Source organism: Carassius auratus, chromosome 50, assembly GCF_003368295.1.
Source record: "Carassius auratus strain Wakin chromosome 50, ASM336829v1, whole genome shotgun sequence".
Classification (NCBI taxonomy): domain Eukaryota; kingdom Metazoa; phylum Chordata; class Actinopteri; order Cypriniformes; family Cyprinidae; genus Carassius; species Carassius auratus.
Genome location: NC_039292.1, coordinates 5791583 through 5815958, shown reverse-complemented (window position 1 = coordinate 5815958; position 24376 = coordinate 5791583). Strand labels below are relative to the sequence as shown.

Here is a 24376-nt window from a genome sequence, read left to right as displayed (position 1 = left end):
GGCTGCAAGGTACCGTACTGCTACACTTATTCAGTTAAGTTTTGGGCCGTTCGCCGCACAGCCGTTGTTTGCCTCCCCTGTGTTTTCTTTATCACCTTGTCGCAAATAGTCAGTGTTAAATCATTAAACTCTCTCTCTCTCTTTTCTTTCCACTGCAGAAACTTGTCTGGGAACCCTCTGACAACTCTCTCATGGCAACTTTTTCAGAATCTCCAACTCTTCGAGCTGTAAGTTAAATGTGTTTTTTCTTTCTTTCTTTACATACTTAAGCCTCCATTGATTTTTTGCCTGTGATTAACTGGCGGATGGAAACCCTGCAGGGTTGAACTTCATATCTTAAACCATAAGTAAATATAAGCCTCGGTTGTGATGCATTAAATGATCTTTTATCAGTCTATAAATATTTTAAGCCAATCTTGATCAATATATTACCCCACTTTTACCCTGCATCATACCAGAATTCATATTCATTGAATGTCAAAGTGTGAGAAAGACCTGATGATTTCAAAATACCACGTAAATCTTTGCACTGTTAGGTTTTTATTGTGAGGTTAATTGCTACTCGTTAGCTTTTTAACATTGTGTGCTGGCATCAAGGTTTCATTGTCTCATTGGAGCTATTTAGACTTCAGTGTGATTGCGATCCGATTGGGAAAGCACAACACATTTCCATGCAATTTTTTTATCCATCTCAAATGTGTCTTAAAGGGCAGTTACATTTGGTCTTTTTCTTATTAAATAGTGAAAACATGCATCTCTGCTGCGTTCATGTCTTTTGACAATTAATTAATTTGTTAACTATAGGATGTATTTAGTAACTATCAACAGGAAAGCTACTAGATTTGTACATTTTTTGGTGCACCGAATCATTCATTTGTTAACAGTATTTTTTGCCTTGTTGTTGCCATGAAAATAATCCTAGATGGTGATATGGCATAAAACCAAAAAAATAAAATAAATAAATAAATACATACATTAATTCATAAATAAATACATAAATAACATGACCGAGTATACATTTCTTAATAATGTTTACTGAAACAGGGTTACTAGTTCAGTGACTCGTTATTACCTTTACATCATTCTGAAAGTTTTGGTTTAGCAGTTTTGAAAGTGTTAATGTGTTTATTTGGTGTGCAAAAAGAGTCATTTGGCAGCATTAGCCAGGCGTTGGGCTCTTTTCTTAGGATTACCACAAATCAAGTGAAGCAATTTCATAATTATGGTTCAGGTGTCATCGCAGTCCTGTCCAACATGCAAACACCAATCAGCTGAGTGCATAGGGCTTTACCCATACAGGCATCTGTGTCTCGGTGTGTTCGTGTGCGCCTGACTAAACGGGATATTTTAAGCCAGGGAAGCAGGACAGCTCCTCTGAGGTGGCCCATCTTCTCTGCAGGGTTAGCACGTCCTTTGGAGATACTCCAAGGAGAGGAGTACTTTTGGATTTCCTGAGAGATATCGAACGTGGTGTCCTGAGATAAAGAAAAGTGCTAACAAAAGGATGTGAGCATGTGCTTTCCATCTTAGTGGGTAACTTAATTTAGCTACATATACAAGACATGGCCTTCTAGTTGGCATGTTTGTCGAGTCAAGTATCTAGTGACACTAGTTAAATATGATCTTGATTAGAATTTAAATGTATGCTTAACAGCATATTATGACATTTAGCTTCTTGGTTCCTTCATATTTTGCAGGTCACAACGGAAATGACACATTTCCAAGCGTTAACAGCTGCACTTATCATGTGATTAGAGTGAGGGTAAATTCATTTCATGTGACATAACGCAGGTCATATGGGTAATACCAGAGCCATGAAGCGATGATGATCGTGGGACACCATCTTTAAAGGGACAACACAACCATATTCCATATGTGCACTGTTGCATAATACTAGCACAAATGCCATCTGTAAGCCTCCTGATGCTTTAATTTATTTTTGTGTATATATATATATATATATATATATATATATATATAGTAAAATATATAGAATTATATAATATACAAAAAACAGTATATTTCTGTCTGTCTATCTATCTATAGCTTATAATAGGTTTATAACAGGTTTATCATTTTTATTATAAATTATAGAAAATAATGTACATATATAATAATTTAAATATAACAGAAAAGATAACAATTTCCTACATGTTTAAAAATTTTAATACAATAATAATTTTGTAATATTCTAAAATATTCTTAAAATACATTATTACAATAAATTATATATACTATTATTAAAATAATGTAATATTTTATATAAATATAAATGTATTCTCTACTGTTTATATTTGAAATTATATGATATCTAATATTTGAAATATTATATAATCATTTTAATGAAATATTACAATAAATTATATATAAATAGGTGTGTGTCTGTATAAACTAGTGCAATTATTAAAATGAACTTTAATAAAACAAACATTTATTATTTAAAAAATGGCAATGGTTTATTTGTAATAATAACTTTTTATCATATTAAATTTGATTTTATGTATACACATATTTAAAGGAGTTTAATTGAACAATGACAGACTTGATTGAAAGGATTTGTGGATTTGACTCTGTATATGTCTGAGAAGCTAATCCTCAACTACTGTGCTTTATTCTCTAAAGTGGCCTGTTGTTCAAGCAATGAGCATGTCTGCCTGTGCGAATGTCTGCCACTTTCAAATGTGGTTTTGGTATGTGAAGCACATTCAATGCTACTAAGCAGTCAGAACTATGTGCATAAGGCCCGTATAACTAGCATAATGGTCTAAGCACATTAGTGCTATACTTTGATATGCACTCTTAGAAGACTCGGATTTGCCCGTCACAGTGCTGCCAAGATTTGAGATGCAGGCTGTGGGAATCACACAATGTCTGCAGTCATTGCCAGCACTGTCACTCTATAAGAACTGATGTGAACACCTGCAAAAGCATCTTAGCGCGAATGCAAGTGTTTGTCCGCACCCACGCGTGAGTGTGCTCACACATGTAATTGCTGTCAGTTTTTCTTCTTGACGGCCGGGAGGTGAGAGGGGTGATGGGTTTGTGTATGTGTGTGTGGCTCAGGAACAAGACTGTAATCATAACGCAGTGGAACAACCTTAACGGATAAGGCAATCTACTCCAAAAGTTCCTTATCAGCGCTGGTAGCATAGAGGGGGAAGTGCCTCTTATTGAGACCTATGTCACAAACGAAAGGAAACTATCCTCCTTGTTTCTGAGCATTATCAAGATTAGCAGGTTTAGCAGGAGTGGGTTTTTTTCTTATCATATGTTGACATTGTCTGTGTGACATGCCCTCCTCCTCAAAAATGACAAAACTAATTAAGATCAACCGATTTATCTCAATTTCCATCTTTTTAGCTTTACCTGAAGGTAGTTGGTTAGCGGTGCGGAACATAGCACCGTTAGCTAACCCTTTTGTTTCTAAGAGGAGGTCATTCACTGGACACTTTCTCAGTGAATATTGATTAAAGTGATTTAATTTCAATGTATTTGCATATTGTGTCATTCATTTGGTTTTGTAATCAGTTTAAAGACTTAATTTGTTCATTTTCTGAATAAAAGTGAGTGGCGTTTTCCCATGCAGAACTGTTGTCGGTGGTTGTGAGGAATTGTGTGTACTTACTAAGCATGCACATAGATGTTTGTGTTATAATTTGATATAACTAGATTCATTAACTGGCATATTATACAATTAATTTGGTTTATAATCAATCGACTGCCCGGTTTTTAATTTTCTAAATAAAAGTGAGAGTGGTTTTCTCATGCAAAATAGTTTTAGGTTGTTACCAGGGATTGTTTGTGGTCGCTAAGGTGTTGATTGGGTGATTTTAGTAGTTGCAAAGTTTGTACTTTGAACATTTAATTATTGATTTATGTGATTTCATGTAATTGGATTAATTAATTGCCACAATTTTATCAGAAGAAAATCGCAAGTCTAATTGCTCATAAAAGTAATAATATGTTTATTAATACCAATAAAAAGTTAAGTTTGCTATTAAAAGGACGGAAATACTATTCAGGGATTTGAACTAGTGAATTAATCATTGGATTTGTGAATTAACGAATCAGAATTTCCGAACTTACACATTACAAAATAAAAATTGTGACAGAAATGTGTGCAGTCATGAGTATCGTTATAGGTTTAGCAGTTCTGAACAGATTTTCATCTTTTAATGCCAATTTAGTGAAATCAGTGTGCGATAAGAGTCATTCGGCAGCATTTCTCTTGATTGTGATTTTAATTTCAATAAACATTGTTACGTTAAATACTACTTCTACTAGAAAACAAGAGGATAGACAAAAGAGTTTGCTTTTTCTAACTTTTGTGATCCTTGAAATTTGTCTTAGCTGGCAAAATTGTGGCAAAAATGGGCACCAACCTTACATCTAAGAGTCATATTTTTTGGACTTGCATAAAAAAAGATATTTCAGACTCTGTGTTATTTACATTTTCATTATCCTCGGGCACTAGCTGTTCCAAAAGGGATGAAGAGAAACAGTGAAGACTGCAGTAATCAAGTAAGATATAGAGTGAGATGGAGAAAACTGTGTTCAGCAGGAAAATTGTGGCCTGAAATCAGATCTTTTGCATAGACCATATTGTACAGACTGAATGGCCATAATTAGTCTGCTTTGTACAACAACACAGCAGAAGCCAGTAGAGTAGCCTAATCTAAGGTGCAGATGTAGGCCAAGTGTCATCTATATTTATTTGCCACAAATCCAATTAAGCATTCATTGTAAATAAGCTTGTAGAGCAACATCAGTAAACGCTGTAGTTTTCTGCTTTCTCAGTCATCTACTTTCTGAAATCAGAACCGCAAGAGTTCGAGGCCTTCAACTGCAGCAGGGATGTCAATGTCGAATTGAACATTTCTCTGACAGAATATACCTTAACCCCTCACTCCCATCCCCCGTTTTTGTTTTTTTGCTTCAGTGATGGCAATCTCAAGACAAGCGTGAAGTATGCCTGCATGTTCGTCAACTTGCCCTTGAGGTGATCTTGATTTTAAAGATGTCCACTTATTCTTCACAGCAAGTCCTTGATATCTCTTACATTGTCAGATTTTTATTATCACAGAGCGTTGTTGTTATGCAGAATCAAGGCAGCAAGTATTTCATTCATTCATGTGGCTGGAACTTGACACGTTAAAGACTCAGATCAAGATGATTAGCGGGTTTGGCTGGAGTGTTTTTCTTATCATAGTCCTTGTAGACCCACTGTATGCACACTGTACGCCGTGTTATATATGCTTTTCTTATAGAGATAACCTTCTAAAGTGGGTCAGATTTGATCAGATTCAGTCATGAGCAGCAGGGTCAAAGCAATGCTAATAATAAAAATCAACCATATTTATCAGATAGCAAAATAACAAGAGGGAGTAAAGTCTTTTCATTTCTTTTAGTATTGCAAAATAAATGGTGTATTGTGGGGAAAAATTTATTGCCAATAAATATGACAAGTGAATTTGCTGCTACTAGTCAATTTAGCCATATGCTGATTGGTTGTGTCACATGCCCACATCCTCAAAAACTACAAATCTAGCTAAGAACCTTATTTATTATTATTATTATTTAACATCTTTTCACCTTTACCAGAAGATAGAGGTGGGGTTAGTGGTGACCTTTAGCTAGCCCTCTTGAGTATTTCAGGATTAGCTTGTTTAGCATGAGTGAATTTTAGGTTTTCTTACCGAGAGTTCATAAAAACCACTGTATTACAGTCATTTTTAATGGTTTTCTTGTAAAGATAGCCAGCTTAACTGGTAGGTACAGACCCAAAAAGGTAGGGCAACAAGATAATTAATCAATCCTAATAATAAAATAACAAAATATGAGAAAACTCTTATATTTTTTGGCATTGATATATTTTGGTGCAAGATCATCGTCACTAGGTAGCAGCTAGTCAAATTAATCAGATGCTAACATAGACAGGTTGTGTGATATGCTCTTAAACTCAAAGACTACCAAACTAATTAAGAACAGCAGCTTTTACCTCATCTTTTTACCTGTACCTGAACATAGCAGGCGGAGCTAGCGCCTTTAGCTAGCCTCCTTGTTTCTAAACGCTTTCAAGTGCGAGCGAGGCGTTAAATAGTAAATCTTCTGTACCCGCTCGGAGGATGATGATATGATACAAGCCTATTTACGGGCAAAGCACAAAAGCGTATTCGCCACAGTCCGCAGACTCAGTCACTCAGCCGCCTCTTTCAGCCTCTCGGCTAGCAGCTGCGAGCGCCATCAATCCGTTTTATTCTGTTGACCTTTCTCTAATCTCCGTCTGTATAAAGCGGCTCCCACAGAGACGAACTTCATGTCTGGCTCATCGCTGGAAGGATCATCACTGTTAAAAAAAAGAAAGACTAAGAGTAATAGTGACAGTGGGGAGAGTCTGTTCATATTTCCCGCATTTACAGCTGTCTATAATGAATGAAAAAAAATAAGAACCAAACAAAAACACTGTGATTTGGTTTGGAGCCATGGGTCCGGTTAAGACTTAAATCAGATTATTTAACAAGCCCAGCGTTGTCGATGAGCCAAGGTAGTTAATTACTAATGATATTTTCCAGGATGAAGGAATGACCTTATGTGATGCATTAATTGCATGGATAAAAATGTGTGATGTAAACAATTGATGAGAGAATGCTAATTATCAGATGATTTATTTATCAAATTAATTGCAATCAGATGCACATTTAAATATTTGTCTTAAAATAAAGATTATTTAAATATATTGTGGCAAATATTAAATCATGGAGTATTGACTGACATTACAAAAACTGGCTTGTTTAAAGTCAATATATTTTTTATTTCTGTTACAAAATTTTTTTTTGCAGTCGATAGCATTATATTTTGCAGTTGAGATTGTCAGACTATCATCAAAAAATGTAATTTTAAATGACGTATTTGAAAATTATATATGAAAAAATTATAATTACTGAATTTTCTTAAAGAATAAAGGAACAATGTTTTATTAAATACTATGATTGATCAAATGAATGTTATTCACATTTTTTATTTTTGTCTTCAAATAAAAATAGTTCTAAGATAATATTGTAACGATTGATTAAATCATATAATATCGAGTGATATTACAAAAAGTAATATATAATAATACTATAGCAAATAAACTTGATGTACATAGCAATATATTTTGCAATCAAGTTTGTTAGTCTATCATTATTAAATTCAGAGGATAGCCATGCCCAAATTTAGTAATGAAAAATAAATAAATAAATAAATAAATGGAATTTGGAATTTTTGTAAGAAATGGTTCTAAAACTTGACGAAAGAACATTGTTGTTAGAATTTAGATCATTTGAAAGTTCCTTCTTAGATTCTGCCGAATCAGTGCTCATTTTAGTAGTGATTGCACTGCAGGAGGTGTCCATCAGTTGAATAGAGCCTTGCCCAGCAATCAAACCAATGCTAATTTAACGTGCAGGTACAGATTCTGGCTTGGGTTCACTTTATGTCCCTGTTGAACATGACACAGAAAAGGCAGTGAAAAACCGGCATGCATACTGACTCATCTTGTTTGTCTGCAACTTAATGGGATTACTTATTGGGAGAAAACTGTAAAGCCAGGTGACACATTGCGGAGGGAGATCGTATATTAATCCTCGGTATAGAAGGATGCTGAAGTCATTATGCATGTGGAAAAAGATTAAAATGCATATATTCATTAGTCTTGGGAGTGTTAAACAGAACTTGGCAATATTGCTGAGAAGCCATTTTTCACAGTTCCCTTTACTTCCTACAAATGTTTCTGATTCCTATCATAACCACGCAGCATTTGTGATGCTTTAAAGAAGACGGCTTATTTAGCGTCGTACAGAGGGAACATACTAATTCGCATCACAGAAGAAAATGCATATCTGTGCTGCAATTTGGTGGTATACTCAGAAAAATGTATGACATAGGGGAAAAAAAACTGATTTTTCACATTATAACAGCAAGACTGGACTGTGAAGGAATGTTTTGACAGTTTTTTAAACCGAGGAGGGCAAATTTATTGGGTATACATGCTCTCAGAGAAAAAAAAAAAGTATAAAAGTGGTGACTGGGGTGGTACCTTTTCAAAAGGCACACCTTTGTACCTAAAATGTGCGTATTGGTACCATAAAGGTATATATGTACCTAAAGTGTACATATATTTTAACACATTTGAAAATGTACCACCCCAGTAAAATCTTTTGTACCTTTTTTGCTGAAAGTGTAGGTACTTTTGCTTCTTGTATTGATCTTTGGCCCCACCTGTTACCATGAATACACGTGATCTTGTCTTTTTTCAAATGTCAGACCACATAAACATGGTGCTGTCTATCAAGACAAGGCCAAGCTTTTGTTATACTATCTAGTAAAAGGAAAATAGAGATGCTTGACAAAAATCTATCAGTAATTTCCTGGCCAGTTAAAGTAACACCCTACCCCAGGGGAAACACAGACCTGTGTACTTCACTCTGAAAACTTCCCCAATGAAAATCAATGAGCAATTCATATGCTGGAAAGTCATCAGGATGCCAGGCGGTGTTACTTTAAACTGTGAAAAAAGTGAAAAAAAGTTAAAGTGACGTGACATTCAGCCAAGTATGGTGACCCATACTCAGAATTCGTGCTCTGCATTTAACCCATCCAAAGTGCACACACACACAGCAGTGAACATGCTCACACCGTGAACACACACCTGGAGCAGTGCATGGATATATACTTTGGATACAGGCAAAACAAGTTCCTAGAAACTGTATGGAGATTTATAGTTCACTATAGAATTGCAGATAAGAAGTGAAGAAAAGTAATTAACTGAAGTCAGACAAGCTATAAGTATTGGCTATAAATAATAATAAAAATGTATATCAAATTAGGGTTAATATGCCATATTGTGTATAGTGTTTTGTTTTCCTGTTTACAGTTGATTCAAGGATATAAATAATCAGTAAAGGTAAGGAGCCATGACTTTTTATAAATATATTCTAATAGTTTTCAATATTGATTTTGATATTTAGATTTTTCTTTTGCATTCTATTTTTTTATTTTAATATATTTTACATTTAAAATGTATTTTTTTTATTATTATAATGTTCACTTTATATTAATTATTATTTTTTATTATTGAACATATTTGTACAAGTAGTACAATACATGCAAAACAAGCACAAAACAATTGTAAATATAAAGCTTCACTTAACATATCAGTATTTTATTTATTATTTAATTTTATTATTATACCTATATATATATATATATATATATATATATATATATATATATATATATATATATATATACAATCTCAAATCTTTTTCAAATGCTACCTCTTCCTTGCTTTCTGTTTTTCTTTGTCTCTCTTGCTCTCTCATTCTCTCTCTTTCTTTTGTGGTGTTTGGCCATTTTTGTGTGGAATAATAGGGACGATGCTTTCATATTGATCATTAACCTGAAGTAATCACTCAGAAGTTGAAAATAATAAGCTCAGAAGAGAACTAGAGAGGAGCATGACTGATGCATGGTAAAATGTTCCTCCACTGGGAATAATGTCCCCCATATTGATTATCACATCCCACTTACCACGGCGATTAGTTAAATATTTAATTCAATTCCATAAAAAAGTGATACCATTGATTCAGTCTATCTGTGCCATGTATTTATTACGATATCAATGTCCGTTCTCCCCAGTTTGCATAGTGTGTTTTATATAAAGATGTTAATCCAGGATTGATGGGGGCAATATATTTCTATGAAATATGGATTTGCAATAGAATACTGAATGTAGAGGATTGTGGGTAACCAGAGCAGAAGGACAAGGTGAGGGAGTAGTTTTAGATTAGTACGGCTGGGTGATGTAGTAAGAACAGTTTCTTACTGAATCTAAACTTTTGAACTGTATTGTGTGTGTGTGTCTATGTATTGATTGATTGACAGAAAATTCCATATATCATTCAGCCACTAGTAAACTACTTGCTTGTCATTTCCAGATTTTTCCACACCAGAAAATACAAGTTAGCTGCATGTCTATTGTTATCTGATGTCACCAGGGCATTCAGTAACACAATCTCATACTTCTCTGCCCACTCGTGAGTATATTTCAGTGTCACTCACGCTTTCTGGGATCACGGAGGACCACCATCAATCACTGTCATTCACCTTCTCTCTCTCTGTTCTCTGCAAAAACAACTACTCATGCCTGAGTAGTTTCGCTCACGTCCAAACCATATTGATATGTGTCATTTAAGACTCTTGTCAATGACGAATCTTTATCACTCCCATCGCTCCCACTGCCCGCTGACAGCTTCCCATTCGGAGCTTATGAAAAACACCAAACATACTTAATGGAAACTGCCTTCAGCCTCTGTAAACGGTAATCGAGTCAGTCCCGAGATGTGGTGGAGAAGTGCAGGTTGGGATATGATACCTGCTGTTTGGAGCATGTCCAGAACATTAATATGGATTGAGACAAATGTGGGTTTCCATACTTTGAAGCTGGTAGTGTAGCCATATTGAGGGTAGGGGCATTAGGCAGGGCTATACAGGCAGTGATGTAGAAGTAGGCGTTGATCTTCTGTGGAGGCTGTGTTTAGCCAAATTAAAGTGGCACATTCCACTTCGTCGTTTGGCAGATTGACTTCAATATAAGCTGTTTTAAGACTAGCGAGGAAGTTTTAAGTTCTGAAACTTACAGGATGTTTTTATAGTTTAAAAATTTTGATTCCTCAGTTCATCACCCTTAGAATAGTCTTACTTTTTTTCTTTCAGTTCTACTCTTCATCATCTATCGTGTGGGAGAAAAAAAAAGATTCTCCGATGCATAGCGATTCTTTCTTCGACGAACTAAATTCTGAACATTTCAGATTCGATTCTGAGCTTGTTTATTTTTCCCGCTTATGGCACGTGTGTGCGCTAGAGATGCGGCAGGCTTCAGAATTTGCGCTATGAGACACTTGCACATCGCTTTACACGTTTTACTTTAGATATGCTTTCATTTATGCTGTTTGGATGCAGTACTATTAGATTCACGAAACTCGAGCACTGACAGACTTTCACGTGCACTTCGTGTTTGTTGTTCGGAGGCTCAGTTTCTGCTGCTGTTAAATGCACTTGCAACTTCAAATACTTTTATATGAAATTGATGTACACACAGTCAGTTTTCAGAGCAGGAAATGACATCTGATATCAAAATAGATCTGTGCGTTAATGCAGCCTGTTAAAGCGGCCACTTTCTATGATCTCATCAGTAATAATCAAACGGAATAATGCTGAAGAAAAAAAGAAAAATCCTCAACTATTGTCTTTAGACTATCAGACACTTGAACACTTATTTTAAATAAGTAATTGTTTAAAAAATAAAAAATAAATAAAGTTAATTTTGAACCAAATAAATGTTATCTAAAATGTATATGAAAATGTAGCCATGAAACATATAACTGCAATTTTGTTTAAGATGTAAAGTTATAAATATGTATTTGCACAGCAGAATAATTATTTGGGGAAAAAATGTTGATCAAGAATCATTTTGGAATTGGATCATGACTCCCAGAATCGATATTGGATTGGATCATGAAGTGCCTGAAGATTCCCTCCCCTAATAGATGTACAGGATGTATGACAACATTGTGATGCATCGTTAATCATAATCAAATCGAATTGTGGGCCTATGAATCATGATCGAATCAATTTTTTTATTTTTTTTATTTTAGTATTATTGTTAAATTTGTGTTTTATATTTGAATACTATTTAATATTATTATAATTATTTGACTACATTTTTTTACATCTCATTTGTACCTTATTTTCTTTATGTGCTGTATATTAAAATATTTATTATCATTGTGATCATCAGTGTTTTTATATGTTGATCTGTTCATTTTGTTTTTATGTATTTATTTTAAAAATATTTATTTGAAGTAAATGTAGATACCATCTCGTCCTCTGCCATATGCACTGATAAACTATCTTGCATTTTCACCTGGAGCAATATGGCCCAAATTTAATTTAGTCATATGCATGTGGATAGAATCGTCTTCTCTGAAAGCATTAGACGCTCAGGTTAGGACCTCAATGGCTGGAGCTTAAACTCCTGCCCACTGTGATATGTCACATTGCATGACCCCAGCAGCTTGAAACTGTAGAGCACACTGTCAGAGCCGTATCCCCTAGCTTAACCTTTCATTGCCAACGTATAATGAATCTGAATGGGTCTGTCAGTCTACATTCAGGCCTACCGTTAAAGCCTGGCTCTGTCAGGTCCTTTTGTCTTGAGGCAAAGTGCTCTGCAACATTACAGGTGTACCCAGCTGCCCTCTACACTTCACTTGCACTCGCTGGATTTAACTTTGCTTTTGCTGACTTACTTTGCTTTGAAATCTAAATCTAGCCAGTCCCAAAATAGCCAGTTTGCAGCAAGTGTATTTCTCAATTGTCATTAAATCTGGATTATGTTGTCTTTCACTTCCTCCAGGTTCCTTTTAATAGAAAAGTGTTTCCAGGGAGAGCATTAGTATGTATGGGCTAACTCATCTACAATGCATAGCTGACATTTACACATCAGGACTTGAGAGCTCCCTGGACATGCGCTAACGCAATCTTCTGATTATTTATGTATAAATTCTGCTTGTGTTGTGCACGCTGCTGTATGCGGATGAACAATGTATGAAAGGAAGAATGAATAAAGCCTTTTTAGAGTGATGATTCATATGATAAAGGCTCAATTATACTCTCTGTCTTAACTAGGAAGCTAACCTCTGTTTGTCCCCTACATTGTGGCGACACTTTTCATGAAGTCATGAGATGTGTGTATATTCCCAATTGTTTATCAGTGTGTGCATTCCCCTGAACCACCGTTCAATGTTCCAGTGGATTTATTCAGTGGCATCCCTTCGTTTTGGTGGGTGCGGGTATAGAAGTGCATGCATAATGCATGTTGGCTAGGCGAATGTGCTTTAGACTACGTTATTTGGGCATTTTTTAAGGACCCAGGCTTGATGCATCAACATCGCCTGCGTTTTTTCCTTTTCTTTCCCAGCTAACTGTCACCTTGACCTTTCTAAAGGTTAATTTGAAATTTTATTCAAGTTTGCAAGCTATGAAAATAGTTAAGGTCTAACTGTGAATTAGCTCTCATAAAAACAGCATAGTAGCTTTGCCTGCTGGAAAAATAGCTTAAACTAGTTTGATAGTCTGATCTGTTTTGATGGTTTTAGAGAGATCTCTGGAACTTTTCATCTGGTCTGGTTGAGAAACCCTCTAAAGACTTGCTTGGCCATGTTGAGAAACCATAAAACTAGCTTAACATGAGTTGAATTTAATTTGGTGGTTCAGGTTGTCTACCCTTGCTAAATTGGTTTTCTAGTCTTTTCTAGTCTTTTTTGATGATTTTAGAAGGTTTTTGGACATGTGTCAGCTGGTCATGATTGGGATACCAGAAAGCTAGCTGAACACCATATTTGATAGGTCGAAAGACCAAGTACACCAGCAATACCCCCTCTTTTTAATTCTGCTAGATGGTTTTATAAAGTTTTTACTGAAGAAAAGCTTGGTCATGCTGGGAGACCAGTGAAATCATTTTAAGCAAATATTTTTTGACCAAAAATTGGTTAAGTTGGTCTATTTTGATGATTTTAAAAGGGTTTTGGACACTTGTGAGCTGGTCAAACTGGGTGACCACCTAAACCTGATAAACATTAGGTTGGCCATATAGGGGAAGCCAGAAAACAAGATGAATTCCAGCTTGGATAGGTGGGAAGTCTAGTTAAAAAAGAAAATAAAAATGTCGAATTTTTTAAAAATAGTTGAATTTTTGTACCTGGGAAACCAGCCTTATATGGTTAGCTGGTCTCTCAACCCTCATAGCTACAACTAGTCAGACTGATCTATATATATGGTTTTAAACTTAAAGTTATCATTTTTAGCAGTTAAACTAGCTTAGCTGGTTAGGCTTGTGTTTTTTTTTTTTTTTTTTTTTTGGTGCAGAGAGGCTCTGTTTGCAGTTTGTTTTACTATCCTAGCTGGATTATATGGTAAATTGCATTATATTGTTAGCATTTAGCATTGTTTATCCCCTGCCATCTGTGACCCATCAGAACAGGCCTGTTACGGCTCATTTTTGGGTTGTAACCCACTAGTTAAGAGAGGCTAATAAAGAGTATCATAAGACGTGGGCTATAAAATAAGCATGTTGTGCGAGTTCTTTCTCCACTATGAACTGTTCATGATACTGCTTAGTAAGAGAGGAAACGTGCACTCTTCTCATTAGACATGTTAATTTAGGTTTAAAGGGTGGAGAAACTATTTAGGCTCTCCTTTGATCATTATTCATCAAAGCTTCGAAATTCACGAGCAGGTTGCGCTTGTCCCTGTGTGGAACGTGCCGAGAAAATTGTTTCAATATTCACAGTAAAAATGTCCCCCTTGTTTGTTCAAATGAACAACAATGTTGTTTCCCAGAGCTTACAGTTCAGTCCATTTCAAATGCATGGGATTCAGCTCATATGCCTCTATCTCCTGCCCTATCTTGCAAATGAGAAAGGTTATCTCACTCGCACCAACTGATGAATGAATAAGCGTACAGAGGTTTAAATCGTCATGCTCCTCCGAGCTGCAGGCCAGGTGAGACATGTCCTGCGGGCTTAATATTTCCTACTCTTGAAGGGGAGAGACTCCCACTGAGATCAGATCTGGAACCTTCCACAGCGCTGTAGGATCCTGCCGGCTGGAAGCCTTTTAAGCGAGGAATAACGTAAAATGGAACAAAGGCGATTACACCCTGTTCTTTGCTCTCAGTAACTATGGTAGATAAAAGTGTAAAAGCAGTTGTCATACAATTTCCCCAAATCAGTACAATTGGGTACTGCAGAGGAAAATTAGCCTTTTGTCTGACAAAAAGTGTAATTATGAAATATTATTCTAACAGTTAATCTTATATATTAAAAGTAGAAAAATTACATTTGACTAATTTAATGATATCTTTTGCGAGCATTTGAACAGGCTACACTGCAGAAATTGCAGTATGGTCTTGTATGCTTGTTTTTTTTTTTAAGATAGTAACTAGAAGTTAGTTCTAAATATTATTATTATTATTATTATTATTATTATTATTAGCTTTTCATTTGATTTTGTTTTATTTAAAACATGCATCTACCTCATAGTTAATCAATCTCCCGGTTTTATTTATGTATTAAAAATACATTCCATCTCCTAGTTTATGTCCCTGTTTTTTATGTTTCTTTGTTTGTTTATTAATTTAAATATGCATTCTATCTCCTAATACATCTATCCCTTTTATTATTAAATATATTTATTATTATTATTATTATTATTTTTTTTTATATAATTTGCCTCGGGGGCCCCAATAAATGTTGAAATTATTTAAATTATTATATTAGCACATTCTTAAATAAAAAATATATAAAAAAGATAAAATGTTCATTATTTTAGTGAAGATAAAATAATCACAAATAAATAACATGACTTTCTAAAAAAAAGTTATATTTTAAAATAAATGCACACCATTAAACTGACAGCATATGAGTTTAATTATTAAAACAGAAGTACTAGAGGTACATATCAACTTAAAGGAGGGCTTTTAAATAATATGTTGGACAAAAGGGGCTCCTTTGGCTGAAACACTGAAATCCCCATATCTTCTTGACTTTGTAATATCCTCTTTGTTTTATTTGTTACTTGAGCATTTGTCCATCTGGTATACTGGATAGTTGCAGTAATGTCTTCAGCTTGGCTCTCAACACCAGTGAAGAAGAAGATATAAGCAGGGAAGAGGATAGTTTAAAGCACTGGAAACAGCACCCCTGACTCAACATTTCCAGGAAGTCTAAGACCCTTTAAACTCTCAGTGGAGCCTTCATGAACGCAGGGAAATATGTCAGAGTTGACATTTAGACATTTGGAGGAGTTTGATGTAGATGATGTCTGTTTTTGGTGCAGGAGTGGAGGTGGCTGTGCTCAAAGGTTGTTTGAAGGAGCGTGAAATGAGATACTGAGAAGGATAGAGGTGGTTGTTGTTCCCCCTGCACTGGGAGTAGGTGTTGGAGTCATTGGCATGGAAATGGTTCTGAAAGGAAGCCCTTCATTAGGCAAGTGAGGCAGTAGTGGGTGGAGGTGTTATCTTATGCCAGCTTTATGTGGGCTTGACCTCACACCCTTCCGTCTGTCCGGTTAAATGTATGCACTAATAATCCCATGTGTTACTGAGCATCAAGAAGATCCTTTAAGAAACCCTAACCTTGAATTCATTTTAAGTTGCTTCGGATGAAAGCATCTGCCAATTGAAATTGTAAATGTGACAGTGCAATCATATTTGTATCGACTGCGACACTTGCAATAGTTTAATGCAAAAATGCTTTATTTTAAGAGACTTTTACATACATTTCTATAGTTTTACATGCGTGGCTCTAGAAACGGCAGTGTTACATGTTCCATTTCCAGGAAGTACTAGTAAAATCTAAACCTTGAATGCATTTTACGCCACTTTGGATGAAAGCGTCTGCCAAATGAAATTGTAAATGTGACACATAATGAAGGCAGTAATCATATACAAGAGAAGTCCACGTTTGCATCTTTGTAAAACTGGGCCTGTAACAAAAATTGGAAAATGTTGGATTATATTTAGATTTTTCTGCTTTAAAACTGTCTTCAGATAAACTCATGATTATAGTAAAGACTTAGGTAAAAGCTGTTATATGTGCTGGTTCTGAAATTTTTCTTTAGTAGACAGGTTGATTCTTTAATACAATGTTAAGGTTTAAGATTAGTCTTACAGTTTGTTTTAAAATGTTGCAGTTCCTAAGTTACAAGCTAATGTACCCATCTGGATTGACAAGGTCTTTTATTTGAACATTTTGACGCATTTTTGGGCGAGTATTCAATTTAGACTGCACCGAAATATTATATTATATCACATCTAGTGGCTTAGTTTTTGCCTTAATCCAGAAGCTCATGTTTTGTTTGACTTCATTTGCGGGGACTGTGATCGCCCTGGGCACCAGTGGTGAATCTGGCACGATGAATAGCTGGACAGACGTGGCCAGGAAAGGGCTGCAGTCCAGAAAGCATTCGTACACAAAGCCCTGGGCACAGAACCCGCTCTGGCTGCAAAATGGAAGCACGCCAGCAGCTCTCCAGGCCTTGGTTGGACTGATGGGTGCTGGAGAAGTTGATGTTTGTAGGATAATGTTGTCCTTCACCTAGTTTTCTCCTGGTTTTCTAAATGGACCTTCTTGGCACTGTGTGCATGTTTGTGTGTCCTCAGTAAGAACTCTATATTGTGTTGTGGCAGGAAACTTGAAGGAGTGGTGTTTAACTGCAGCTGCAATATCCGTTGGATCCAGCTGTGGCAGCAGCGAGGTGAAGCCGGACTCCATAACCAGCACCTGTTCTGCAACAACGGTGTCTTCAAGATCCCTTTACAGCGCATGAACATCTCTCACTGTGGTATGGGACATTAAATGGACAAAAACAGACATTTTTTAAAATATCATTCATGTTCTGCAAAAGAAAATCGTCAAGTTATACAGGTTTGGATTGAAATGAATGTGAGTAAATAATGACAAATCGTCATCCAAATTCTTCAACAGCATTTGAGGCGATTCTTCTGTTGTTTTTCATACCGTGACTGCTTGTCTATTCCCCACCAAGATTTGCCGGAGATCAGCGTAAGTCACAGTAACCTGACAGTGATGGAAGGTGACAGGGTGACAATCACCTGTAATGGGTCAGGAGTGCCGGTACCAGAAGTGGATTGGACTGTTGGTGGACTGCACTCCATTAACACTCATCAAGTAAGGCAGACTTTTGCATGTAGCCTTTTGACTTGCAATCAACATGGATTTTATGTACAGTACAGACCAATAGTTTGGACACACCTTCTCATTCAAATAATTTTCTTTATTTTCATGACTATGAAAATTGTAGAATCACACTGAAGGCATCAAAACTATGAATCAACACATGTGGAATTATAAATGGAATTATATACATAACAAAAAAGTGTGAAAGCAACTGAAGATATGTCATATTCTAGGTTAAGTAGCCACCTTTTGCTTTGATTACTGCTTTGCACACTCTTGGCATTCTCTTAATGAGCTTCAAGAGGTAGTCACCTGAAATGGTCTTCCAACAGTCTTGAAGGAGTTCCCGAGAGATGCTTAGCACTTGTTGGCCATTTTGCCTTCAGTCTGCGGTCCAGCTCACCCCTAAACCATCTGGAATTGGGTTCAGGTCCGGTGACTGTGGAGGCCAGGTCATCTGGCGCAGCACCCCATCTCAAATAGCCCTTGATGCATTCAGTGTGACTCTACAATTTTCATAGTCATGAAATAAAGAAAACTCTTTGAATGAGAAGGTGTGTCCAAACTTTTGGTCTGTACTGTACCTCTTAGGACCTTTAGTTCAAGGTAGATGGCATAGTTTAAAACAGTAGACAAAGCAACATTGGAAAACTGTTGGGAGACCAACAAGATTAATCCAGTTAAAACCAGCAAACTGTTCTTTTTTGTCGGCTGTTATAGACAGTACTACCTTTTTAAATGGACTATACGTCTATCCCTAACAGTCTGGTTTTATGTTTAAAAATTAAATATGCAGTTTACCCAATAAAAGATCCATTAAATCACTCACTCGAGCCTTACAGTGGCTAGTATACACCATAAACCATTTGTTGAATCTGTGCAAGCTTGGTTGTGTTTCCAATAGCTATTGTGTCCTCCTCTCTTCTAGTCCAATCAATATCCACCGAATGTTCACTCCATCAACTTAACTCTGGTCAACATCAGCCGAGACGATAACAGCTTCATGCTGACCTGCATTGCAGAGAATATAGTTGGGATGACTAATGCCTCAATACAGCTTTCAGTGCAGTGTAAGTGCTCCTTTTCTTGTTCTCTGTCTCTGGAATGCCTTTACATTGAGCCTCAATGCCTCTAATGTGCCAATTCTACCTTACAGCCTCTGTCTAGCTCACATAACTGGCTTTGTCTGCCTCTTTAGCTTATTACTATCACTATTGGTACTGTGCTTCATGGCTACCAACTCGGTTTCTTAATTTGTATTGCTTTTTATTTAAAGAAGTAGGCATTTAGGGAGGTGAGATCACTGGAAAGTTTTTGAAGTGAGTACTATTGATCAAAATGGCTCTGAGGAATGCAGAATCAATGCGACAAAAAGGTAGAGGTGAAGTGTGCAATTTTTATTATTAAAATACTTTTTATTTTTCTAGCTTAGCATGTAGGCACCTAAAACTAAGCCGTTGTGTCGGTTGGTTTTGCTCAAAAGTGTAAACACTGTGGTTTGTGGTGCTTTCAAAACATCTTTGTTTGTTTTAGTATTCCGATCTAGCCAGCTTAGCAACTGGTTCATCCAGTGTGAGTTTGGGGCGGGTCTGCCTGATGGACTGACCAATGGCAGAGAGAAAGAGAGAGAGAGGGTGTTCTGGAAACCTGTTCGACAACAGATTGTTTCAACACACTTTTATGGCAATTAGCTTTTTTACATTTTAGTGAAATGATAGGTAATTCTTATGAATTCATCTTATTTATAAACTTTTGTATTGACACTTAGGGTTGGCCCTATGGTTAGGGGTGCCCCCACCACCCCACCTCAAAATGGAATGTTTCCATACAAATCACGTTATGAAATCATACAAAATCGCTACCTAGTAAAATATTTTTTTTTTCATGTAATTGGGTTGTATTGTTTTGTAGTTCTGTTTAGTGATGTTAGCAGCACAGAAATTACACACTACGTGTTAAATGTGGTTTTGTATATTAGCTGCGTTTAATTAATAGTAGTATTTAATGTAGCCAATTATGGTACAAATGGCTGCTTTGTTGAATTAAATAAATAAAAAATGGAATAATTAATGAAAAAAAAATCTAAGTGAGGCTAATGAAATTTGTTATCAAATAACGCAGAATTTCTTCATCAGAAATAGCCCTACTCCTACAAAAAAAAATCTCAGGTTCTACACAACCCAGCATGTTGTAGGAAATTCATTTGTGTAGTTTATTGATCTGTGAAAGTGAGGGCTGTTCTTCATCTAGACTTTTCACATGAAAAAAGGCTGTAAATGAAATATTAAAAAGATTTATCAATGTTATCAAGTTTTAGTGTGGAGCAGACAACATGATTGCTTTGTGGCAGAGTTAGGTGGTGCATTTTCTGTGTTTGTGCATTGGGAAGGGTATGCATGGGGTCTTAGGAATCAGAAACTTAAAAATGTTCATTGTTTTTGTTCACTTAAAATGTGTTTTGTGCCTTATACCACTCTTGGAAAAAAAATCAATGCACATTGCATTTTTAGCAGAAAAAAAAGGACGTTTATTTTTCCCATATAGGGGCAGGCATGCAAAAAAATAGTATCCCAAATGAAAAAGAAAATGAAAGAAACAACAACCCTGAGGCAATAGGCTACTCATGAAAATGAGCAAAAAGAAACTATGCCTCTAATCAAAATGTAAATAGTAACCCTGAGAATCAAACCAAACAAATCCAAAAAAGTGAAAAGGCCGAGAACAATGACAGACTCTGCCTCAAATAAGGATAATATAAAGATGTGGCTCCAGTAAGAAACACAACAGGATGATATACAATAAACAGTAATTAAATGAAGCAATACATAAATCTTAACTCCAGAACTGACTAACCAGCAAGAAGACCTACTAAATGAAGACCACTTTGAATTTACTTGTGCCTTTGTGCTAAGTTAAAATTCCATAAATTATATTAAATATATTAAATAAAATATGAATTCAATTGTTTTCAGATGTACCTGTAAAGCATGTGATGCTTTGACATAAATAAAATTAAAAAACAAATTGAAAAAATAAACAATAACTATGGATACAGTAAGAAAACACAATACAGCATCACAATATCCAACGACAGCTGTTTCCACCCACTTGGAATGAAGTAAGGCAATTAAAGACCTTTAAAGAACACAGCAAGATAAAATTACAATGTAATGTGAGGCTGCAGTGTTGCATCAGTATTTACATTTATACTGAATGGTGTTGGCCAACAACAGTGCAACATGATTCTTCCCACACTCAATATTTATTGACTCTGTAAGATTTGCTTAGAGTGGCAAATTCTGTGGAAATAGGAGAAAGTCAGTCAGTCTCTCTCTTCTCTCTCTCACAATCCTTAAAGCTGCAGTAGGTAACTTTTGTAAATATATATTTTTTTCATATTTGTTAAACCTGTCATTATGTCCTGACAATAGAATATGAGACAGATAATCTGTGAAAAAAATCAAGCTCCTCTGGCTCCTCCCAGTGTTCCTATTGCCATTTGCAGAAAGTCATGCGCTCCCAGTAAAAAATAACCAATCAGAGCTGCGGTCCGTAACTTTGTTTGTGTTCAAAATGTAGAAAAATGTATATAATAAGTGAGTACACCATGAATCCATTTTCCAAACCGTGTTTTTAGCTTGCACCTATAATAAGCACCTATAATAAGTGTTTATATTCGGACTATTTTAGATTGCTTCGGGCGTACCGCGGCGGAGTAACCCAGTACCTTGTGATTCTTCATAGACATAAACAGAGAGAAGTAGTTCTGGCTACGATGTTCTTCCGCAAGACGCAAGCAGTTCTGTTTATTAACCGCTAGAGCGTCAAAAGTTCCCTACCGCAGCTTTAAGGCTGGAGCAAAATTTAAATAAATAAATAAAATAGAGAATGTTAATCAGATAAAGGTTTATATGTACATTACCATTAGAAAGTTTGGGGTGGGCAAGATTTCCAAAAGGTTTTTTTTTTAAGAAAAGTCTTTTATGCACACTAAGTATGTATGTATTTGATTGAAAAAATCTCTCCAGTCCAGTCCATTCTTCAGAAATCATCCTAATTTCTTGCCCAAGCAACATTTATTATTATCAGTCTATAAGACAGTTGTGCTACTGAAGGTTCTGTGGATCCTGTGTTACCTTCAAAGTTCAAATAGCATTTAGTTGAAAAATAGATTTTTTTTTAACATTTATGTATGGATTTACTGGCACTTTTGATCAATTTAATGTGTCATTGCTAAAAAAAAAAAAAAAAAAAAAATTCATGCAGACTTCAAACATTTGAATATTACTGTATTATTACATTTTTTTTTTTACATTTTATATATCATATTAATAACTTATTCTAGAAGAAATTTGTGAAAATATCTGTTTTCATGTAAGAATTCTGTATTCATCGAATCACTGATTCGATCCCTGATGAAAGTATATCATAATATGATATAGACATATTTACGGTAACTCATGTTTGAGTTGCCATCAAACATGCAGTGGGCAGAAAAAGATGATGGAAAAGGTTATGGGCTGAAAATGGGGTGCTGATGGCGCAGTGGATAAGACACATGCCTTTGGTGTGAGAGACACGGGTTTGAATCCACTGTGAGACACCAATGTGTCCCTGAGCAAGACACTTAACCCCTAGTTGCTCCAGAGGCATGCGACCTCTGACATATATAGCAACTGTAGGTAGCTTTGGATAAAAAACTAATTGAATAATGTAATGTAATGAGGAAGACTGAAGGTCTGGAATTCATGGCATCTTTCATTGGCCAAGGCCCCTTCTATGAGGCCGTTTGACTAACATTTCAAACAACTAATCACAGATCATTTCATTCATCGTCACGCTTCGAGATTTGGAAATGTTTCCGCAAATCAGACCGGTGAGTAAAACTCTCAGACGTATTTTAAAGATTCTATGCCACAAACTTTAAATATTTCACATACTTTTGAAAATCCAGCATTTAGCTGTTCCAGATAAGCGCTCGTCGTCACAGTTGAAAACACAGCGGCTTTCTTCTTTCGTGAGGGGTTTTGGTGCCCATGGTATCTTTGTTTCCAGGTGGAACGTTAAAGAACACGATACATAAGTCTCGCAGAAATCCTATAGAATTCAACCAATCCGATGATGACTTTGACATCCCTGAAGTGTTTCCACTTTTGTGTCCCATATGCATTAGACGTTTAGCCAACAGTCCATGAGGCTTCATACAATCCACATGTGCTCCAGAGGCCAAAGTCCCACTCTTGCATAAACGCAGTTTATAATAATACATTGTCATTGATTTTTGAATTTAGGTTGGATGGTAACACAAAGTATTTAATCCTTTCTGTATAAAATTATTTTATTTCTCTCCTGCAGTCCCTCCTGTCATCATTAAGTTTGAGGAGCCAGAGAAGAGGCATGACACGTGTATGGTCTTCACGGTGCGTGCAAACCCCCTGCCCACCATCCGCTGGTACTATAATGGCAGGGAGATCAAGCCGACAGACTATGTTACACCAAAAAATGGATGTCTATCTGGACAACTTAGAGGGATGCCTCATATTCAAAAACCCCACACACCACAACAATGGGAATTACACTCTGGAGGCCAGCAACTTCCTGGGCGTGGCTGTCAAAACTGTGTACGCCCACTTTCTTCAGCCACCCTTTGATGGTACGTGACTCATTTCTACACTATTACGTTGCCTGTTATTTTAAAACCTACAGTTACATAATGTTTTCCCAGTGAGTGTAACTGTCAGTTACAACTGAAAATGTTTTTCCCCATAAAAGTGGACAAAAGAATGCAAAAGTAACTACTTTGTGTTATCATAAAAAAAAAAAAAAAAGAGTCACATTCTCTTGTATTGGTGGAAGTGTATGATTAGTGTTTCTATGATTAGAGCTGTTAGGTCACAGATGTTGAGTTGAGAAACAGTGTATATATTATATATATATATAATATATATATATATTAATATATATATATATATATATATATATATATATATATATATATATATATACGTTTTTATATGAAAAGTGTTGTAAATTTTTGGTTTTAAACAAAATTTTTATCAAATTAATTTATGAATTGATGATGATGATGATTATGGACAATTTAGTATTAAATACAAAATGTTTTCTTCATTGTTTTTAATATTGGCATAAAAAGTGGTCAGTATGATTTGTTTTTGTCATAGAAGTGAATGCTTAAGCAAGGATACATTTTAACTGACCAAAACTCCCACGCACACACCAAATGCACCAGTTTTCATAAAAATGTTTTAGTTTTCAGAACACACATGCAAAATTTTAAATATATTAAAATAATAATAAACAAGTTGTTTTAAACGTAATACGTTTCACAATATTACTATTTTTACAGTGTTTATGATAAAAAAGTTTTCTTGGTGGGCATTAGGGATTTAATTCAGAAATATAAGAAATAAATGGTACCAAACACAAAATTTTTGACCTCGCAGCACTTTAATTGTGTGCACGAACATATATATATATATATTATAGTATATATATATATATATATATATATATATATATATATATATATATATATATATATATATATATATATA

The 24376-nt window shown here is 35.5% G+C and overlaps 1 pseudogene; it reads left to right on the top strand.

The window, feature by feature from the left end:
- Positions 1–23462, top strand: part of LOC113066388 (NT-3 growth factor receptor-like) — an 85006-nt pseudogene extending 61544 nt beyond the window's left edge.
- Positions 23463–24376: the final 914 nt, after the last annotated feature.